Here is an 8,305-nt window from a genome sequence, read left to right as displayed (position 1 = left end):
GTTGTTATATGAAGCCTGATATCTTAGCATCGGGTGTCTGCCCAGTGACTTTGATCTGAAGAAGACTTCAGTGTAATCACCTTAATTTGGTCTGGCAGCTGCTGCCATTCTGCAGCTCTCGGTGTGGAAAACAGATACAAGGTTTGGGAGGGCTTGAGTGACAGTTTGCCAAAATCGTATATCTGGATGCCATATGTCACTAGCTTGGAGGTTCTGATGTATATCATCTTTGTCCCCTGGCTGCTTATGGAGAGCATGGCTTAATGTCTTCAGCAAGAGGGATAGGAACTAACATTTGAATTCCATTTTTATGCTAGTGTTTCACATCTTTCATTTAATCCTCACAATGACCTTGTGAAGTTGCTGGATTTAATTCTATTTTACAAGTGAGGAAGCAGATGCTCAGCATTTTATTAACTTGCTCAGTGTTGCTGTGTCAAGCTCAGGCTTGTCTGATTCCCCAGTACCCTTTCTTTAAATAAATAAAAGCCCCTTACAGGCAGAGGTACCCTAGGCTAGCTCAGATTTCACCACTTTGGCAATGATGCTTATTCATTCCACAAATGTGTATTGGGCACCTAGTTATGAGCCAAGGCCTGGCAAGAGAAAAAGGATGAATAAGGCACAGTCTCATTCTTTAAGGTTATTCTACATGTTTGTATCTGCCTCCCTTCTCATTTCAATGTAATCAGGTGTCTGGAAAGGCTGTAGGATCACATAGTAGCTGTGATAGGATATTAGATAGGTGTTTTCCTGGTGGAAGAACGTGGTAAGTAAGGAATTCATGGCTGTAAACAAAAACATGTTAGAAAACATCATGGCTTGTTCATTTAGAGTGAATCAGAATGATGAGAGATAAAAGTAGGGAAGTAAAGATTTTCCTATAGGAAGTAGGGATCCATGGGAGGTTGCTCGGTTTATTTTATGAATGAAGCTTAAAATATTCTTTAAGCATTTTGCTTTTGCCTGTAAAAATGTACATTTTAGAAAATTTGGAGACTGAAGTATAGTAAAATACAAAAATCACATATGGTTACATTCAGAGGCAACCACTATTAATATCTTTGTGTATATTTTATATAGCCTGGTTTTGATTTGTTATTTAATAAATATTTTGCATGTTATTAAAAATTTTCTCAGTTGCTATTAAATGTTCCTTATATTTACTTAGCCATTATACTACGGTTGGACAAATAGTGTGTTGCCAATTTTTTGCTATTATGGAATAACAGGTTAGAAATATTTTTCTTTGTACATAAAGTTTTTGCTGTATTTAGAATTATTTTCATAGGATAGATTACTGGAATGGATTTCTGGGTCAGAGTATGAACATTTCTAAAGTTCTAGAGCCTTTTAAATGATGTGTACTAATTGATAACCCCACAAGCTCAATGAAGTTTTAAGAAATAATAATAGGTTTTCAAAGTTACTATTTGCCAATATAAGAGGTAAAAAAAGTCTTTATTTTAATTTGTATTTCTTTGACTATTAATGAAGCAGAAATTTTTTCTATGTGCTGTGGTACATTATCTAAATTGTATTTCATTAACTGTATTTCATTATCGAAATGGTCTGTTCATGTTCCTTATAATAATAGCAGTAAGTGCTAATATGACAGTTTCTGTGAGCCACTGCTCTAAGCACTTCAAGCGTTAACTGATTTCATCATAGAGTTATGTGAGATTATATTCACAGATGAAGAAACGAAGTCACAGAGAGGTTAGATAACGTGCTCAAGGTCATACAGTCAGTAGGAACTTGAAACTAGAACATCTGGCTCCAAAGGCAAGGCTCTTAATCGACGCTGAACTGCTCTCTGATCTAACCTGTGCTTATGATCTTGTTGGTCATGGTGCTTGCCTCCAACTTATGCACACGCGTGCACACACACACACACACACGCACACCAGGCTACTTTTCACACCTGTATTAGAGCTACTTGTGGGAATAACCACTGCAGTGATTGGACCCTTAGTATGTGCTTTGCTCCTGTATAAACAGATCAAGAGAATGGAGCCCAGTGGTTATGTAGCATTCACATAAGAATCCATATGTATGTCCCACTATTTAAGTAAATTTCTGTTTAGGAATGAATGTAAGGAAGGTAGGGAAGCTGATTATACTTTTAAGAAAGTAACTCACACGTTTTATGAAAGGGTTTCTCTTAAATAAGAGGTAGAAAAATGTTATTGTATCACGCAGACTTAGGCTCAAATCCGTGCCCGAAGAGATAGTGTTGGTCCTCTGTTTGAGTTATTAGGATTAAATAGGATAATGTTTGTAATGCACCTAACATAGTGTTCAATTAATGTCCTCTTCCCAGTGTGCTTAAATATGAAAAGGATAGATTTAGATTAAGCTTTATATAAGGCAAGACAAACCTCTTTTTAATTGCCAGGTATGCATTCTAATAAATTGTTGATTCTTTTTATCCTTTTAACGAATATTGGAGGTGCTCCTCTTATACATTAATTATATGAGCTCTGCCTTTCATGGACTCATTATCTATTACAGGTCATTACTCATAGTTATAAGTAGAGAGCTCTTTGCACCTTTGAGCCTTTTTTCCCCTCATCTATGAAGTGGGAATCTACTGAGGATGTATGTAAAATGCCTAGTTCTGTTCCTGACATAGAGTCAGGACTCAATAGTAGCCGCTAACTTGTGTAATATGATACATCCATTAAAAATGATTCACATAGAGTTTTTAATAGCATGGGGAAATTTTCAATACTATAATGTTAAATGAAGAAAGCAAAGAGTTTAAAATAGTTTTTGTAGAATAGTCACATTTCATTTTAAAAAGCATAGGAGAAGGACTGGAAAGAAATACACAAAAGATGAATAATTACGCAAATATTTGTGTATCTATCTTGCCAGTACAATAGGCCCTGAGGAAACACAGGTGACTAAGATCCGGTTCTTTCTTAGGGGAAAGTTTTGATATAGCAGACGAATGATCACAATCCCATGCAAGGAAGAAGTCAAGCATGCTGCTTTGATTCCTGCCACGAAGAAGGAAGGATGGTGGTATCATTCATGAGAGAAGAGACAAGATTTAGACTAGAGGAGATGAAGGCTTTGATCTTGGACACGCTGTGATTGTCCAGTGTGGACACGTGATCTAGTGGGCACATAGCTCTGGCTGAGTGGGAGGTTTACTCTATAGGTGAGGTTTGAGTGAATATGAGCACTCAGGAAAAGTCTGTGGAGTAAAACAAGAGCCTTAGATCTGTACTGCATCCAGATGGTGAGCTTCTGAATGATTCTTTTCCTTCCTTTACTTTATTCATTTATTTATAATTTCCTATAATGGAAATATGTGTTACTATAATGTAACGTAAAGTGTTTTAGTTAGAATGAGGTTTGGCCACATGTGACAGCAAACCCACAACATCTAGTGGCTTAAACTAGATGTAAAATTATTTCTCTCTCACCTAAAAGAAGTCTAGAGAGAGGTAGTCTGTCCAGGGCTTTTACCATAGTCTAAGTGTTGGACCCAATGGTGAGTCCTCCTAGTCTCACGATCTGTAGTTCTGAGCATTTGTCTTCCATCTTATGTTCCAAGATTGGTAGCCAAATCCAGCCATGAGTTAGGAGAATTGTTGAGGGAGAGCATGTCCTTTCCATTTAAGAACATCTTCCAGAAGTTGCATATGACAGTTCGCTTACATCCTGTTGGCCAGAATCCAGTCATTTAGACATTATATGCTGAAAAGAGACTGGGAAATGAAATCTTTATTTTCAGAAGTTATATGCACACTAAAAATAAGAATTCAGTTAGCGACGCTAATAACATCTTGGATTTGCCTATGGAACAGCTGAGGTTGGTTTATCTAAAGGAATTAGTACAATAATTTCCATATAAACCATACATTTGTCTCATTTAAATCGTAAGTATAGAAGTACCATAATATGGTCATTATATGATGATAGTGAGGTGGAAAATAGTTTGCATTCAGGCCAATGACCAAACAGTGACCTCCAGGTTTAGTAAACTAACTCACTTAATGGTTGTATCACACTCTATCAAGGGGAGTGGGAGATAGTTCAGCCTCCTTCATTGCAACACAGCCTCAAAAGAGTTCCTGAGATTATCGAAAGATTAAATAAGCATTGTCAATCTGTAGATAAAGGAATTCAGAAATATTTCGGAGGGGAACTACAATGTTCTCATCTGTATTTAGAGTGGAAAGGTTGGTGTTAATATAACTGAGGTTATAATGAGACATAAGTCTCTCTTCTTTCAAATCAGGGTCTAGAGTATTAGTTGCCAACCAGGAAGATTGAAGGCCACTTCAGGCTCAGCTCTGTGAGATGACCATAGCCCTCCCCACCAATGACTGGTAGTTGTCAACTGTCTTGGGATTCTGGAATTGCAGCTCTTGGAATAATTAGAGAGGGATGTTCCTTTGAATATTAACTAATAGTGTTTGAGAATTTAGGGGTTAATAATGATAATAATAAGGTATGTGGCACTTCTTTCATCTATAGGAACTAAAAGCTGTTAACCACTATTAATTAATATTCACTCAGCCTCTTGGCCTGGTGATGAGGTAGCTGATCTCATTTTATAAGACAAGACGTCTGAGAGTTTACTGCAATAGAGTTTACCTCCTGAAGCTCTACTGGCCAGTGGTTTTCTAGATTAAAAATGTTTTCTTTCCTCTAGAATTGAAATGGAACACTGAGAGACCTCAAACAAATGGAGTGCAGGAGGGGACTATTTCTGCATATTCTAGTGTATCTACATAATGGGTGTGTGTACATGTAATACAAAATGCATGTACCACTTTTTAAAACAAGTTCCTCGTGTCCCCTCCATTTCTTTCAGAAAGTTAAGAAACTTAACCTTTAAAAATTACATTTTGTTTTTTTTTCTGCCAGGGAAAGAACAAACTCTGAATAATGAGAATGGATGTGCTGTGGAAAATGGCATGCTTGGCCATAGAGTGCTAATTAAAAGAAAGATAAATGGGTTACCCCCTTGAATTAAGTTGTGAACAGCGTCTTAAGTTGGCAGGTACTGTGAGTAACTAACCTGTAAAAGGGGAAAATCCAAACTCTTAAGCACACAGAGGTCTTCTTGGATTTATGGCATGTGTAAGGACATAATGATGAGAACCCAGGTATTGAATACCTACCTCATTCTGAGCCATTTACATCTACCTACTCATCTGACTTCCACATCCACCACATGAAGTGTAGGTACTACATTTATCACCATTTTACAGATGAATAAACTGAGGCCCAGAGAGGCAACAGAACTTGCGTGAGGACATGTCAGCAGAAAAGCCAGGTTATGTGACTTCAGAGGAGGCTCCCATAACTATTGAGCCATCCTTGTTAGGAGAAAGCTAGGTGAGGCTGTGGGATCAGCTCAAGTATTTACAAAAGAGGCGACCTGAGCACATTTGAAGGTAGATGGGCTTGACTAGTCCTGGATATAAGATAGGGAGAGCATGTTTAAGGGACGTGGGGATCCCTTAGATGGCTTGGAATTGGAATAGGTTGTGGGGCTCTGGAAAAGGTGAGCTTTAGCAGAGGTAGAACAATCCTTATAGTTTTGTCTTTGGAGGTGGGAGTGAAGTCTAAGCATAGGCCCTGAAAGGAAGAGGTAGGAGGGAAAGGAGCTATACCTGATGACCTTGAGCTTTGGGTGGTGTGCTAGAGCTGGCTCCTACCAACTCAAGAGAGCCATTGTTAAACATTCAGAAATTTGTAAGCAGGTTGATAGCGTGAAATTAGCCAAAGTAGGAGTATTTATACACGCCCCCCCCCACACACAAATTGGCAAATGCTACCAAGTAGACATCTCCCCACCACCACCTAAAGCTGGTTTACCAGAACAACTTAGATTCTCTTCTTTACTGTATTAACATTCGAAAGCCTGCTGAAGTGCCCGTTGAATTCAAACCTCAAGTGAGTGCCTATGATGGGGAAGGCAGTGTACCAGGTACTGGGGATACAAAGACCAGCCCCTCAAATGGTGGAGAGAGAAGAGTATGAGGGCATAAATCACGAACTAACTAGCAGACCTTGGGTTTACTCATCTGCAAATGGAGATGATAATACATATCCCAAAGGGTCATTGAGGTGGTAAATGAGAACATGTAACACTCCTGACACACAGGTGCTCAGAAGGTGACAGTTCTAAGGTTGGCAGACATGTAGGCAAATGGCTTTAATGGAGCTCAATGTAAGAAATAGAGGGGTATCTAATTTTACGTTTGGTCAGAGAAGGCTTCACAGAGATTGCGGTCACCCAAGCAGGGATTCAAAATTTTCAGGGTGGATGTTTCCTGGACGAAGTCTTTCCTGGTCCTTGTTGGAAGGTTAATGCTTTTTTTTCTCTGTCCCTACAGTATGTCACTTTTACCTCTTTTTTAGCTTGTACCTCACTGTGTACATTTTTGAATTGTAAGACAAACAATAGATCTGGAGGTCAGCACACCTGGATTTATATCCCAATTCCAACACACCTGCTCTGTGACTTTAGGCAAGATTCTTTACTTCCCGGAATTTTAGTTTCTAATTTTGTAGTATGGATGTTAACTCTTGGATAATTCTGAGAGTTAACTGAGAATGTAGGGAAAAGAGCCAGGTCCCTAACTGCCTCAGGAACCCCAAACCAAGCCTAACATATATTTATAGTTTTATCTCCTCTTCTGCTTCTGTATTCCATGCAATAACACAGCATCTTTCTTACTGCTGTGTCTTAGTACATATTGCTCCCCAGAAAAATTCTGTTCGAGTGGTAAGAGCCAAGGGCTGGGTGTCAGTCTCAGCTCTGTCAGTTATTACCTAGGTAGCCACGGCTAAGATAATTATCCTCTTTATCCCTCAGTTTTTTTCAGCCCTAAAATGAGAAAAATAATAGTATCTTACTCATTGGATTATTGTGAGGATTAAATTAGTCATGTAAAGACTTGGATTTATGCCTGGCACATAATAAACAGCGAAACAGTCTTAGGCATTACTTCTGCTCTCATCACTACTACTTTCATTATTCCCCAAGATATGATTCATTTATAGATATAACTTGTTTTTCGAAGCCTTCACCAATTTTCCCACACCATTATTTGTTTCTCTGTGAAGTGTGGGTCACCACATTTTGAGCACTTACTATGTTCCAGGCACGCTGCTAGGCATATTACAGATGCTATTTTATTCAGACCACCCAGTATGTTCTTATTTAGTATTCCAGCTACCCTCTGGGATAGATCAAATTCTTAAAGATCAAATTCACCTTTATAGGAGATTTGAGAACTTTTGATAGTTACTATATAAAAGTTTTTTTACTTTTCCTCCTTGGAAAAAGATGGAATCCACAAATTAACTAGTAATATCCCATTTTACAGATCGAATTTTTTTTTTTTAATTTATTGATCAATTACCAGGTGTGGGCCCTATATTAAATTCTGGAAACACTATAGTCAGCATAAATAATCCTGGTCCCTGCCCACATGTGGCTATTTACACTTAAATTAATTAAATAAAATAAAATTTTCAGATCTGTGCTTGCATTAGCCATATTTTAACTGCTCAGTAATCACATGTGGTAAATAGCTATTGGGTTGGACAGTGCTGATACACTAAGCAGAGAGAATACATAGTCACACGGGAGCATTTCATAAGGGGGTTTGACTTATGTAATGGCTTCCTCAAGGAAGGCATATTTGAAGTAAGATTTAATGAATGATTGAGAGTTAGCAAAACCCTGTAATATGGTAATTAAAGAGATTCAAAAAGAGTGAAGGACCGGGGCATAGAGGATCAGAAGAGTTTTGGACGAGATAGAGATAGAAGGTCCACAGAGAGTCTAGAAAGGGGATGAAGAAGCTGAGAGATTGAGAAACATGATTCTCTAATCAGAGATAGAATCTAGATTTGACTTCAGAGTCTATGGTGCATGATAGATGTCTATTCAAAGTACTTCGCTTCTGTAACAATCTTTCATGCCTTTCCTCGTTGGAGATTGTACTGGATTATTCCTTCAGCCTCAAAACATGCCTTAATAATTTCCTTCCTGGACAAAACAATAAAACAAAAAGGCTTCCTTGATCCTACATCCCTTTTTAGCTCCTTTCCCATTTTTTTGTTTTTATAGCAAAATTTCTTGAAAACATTAGGTATACATAAGACCTCTACATCCTTATTTCTCTTTCTTGTTGAATATCCTCTAGTTAGGCTTTTTCTCCCCATCATTTTTATAAAAATCAGCAATAGCTTCTATGGCTTAGTCCTTACTTTGCAGAATTTCTTGGCAGCACTCAGTAGAGTTGATCTCCCTCCTTTTTGGAGT

The sequence above is a fragment of the Pteropus medius genome, unplaced genomic scaffold (assembly GCF_902729225.1).
Source record: "Pteropus medius unplaced genomic scaffold, Ma_sr-lr_union100, whole genome shotgun sequence".
NCBI lineage: Eukaryota > Metazoa > Chordata > Mammalia > Chiroptera > Pteropodidae > Pteropus > Pteropus medius.
The sequence above is the reverse complement of the archived record's forward strand: the minus strand, read 5'-3'. Positions refer to the sequence as shown.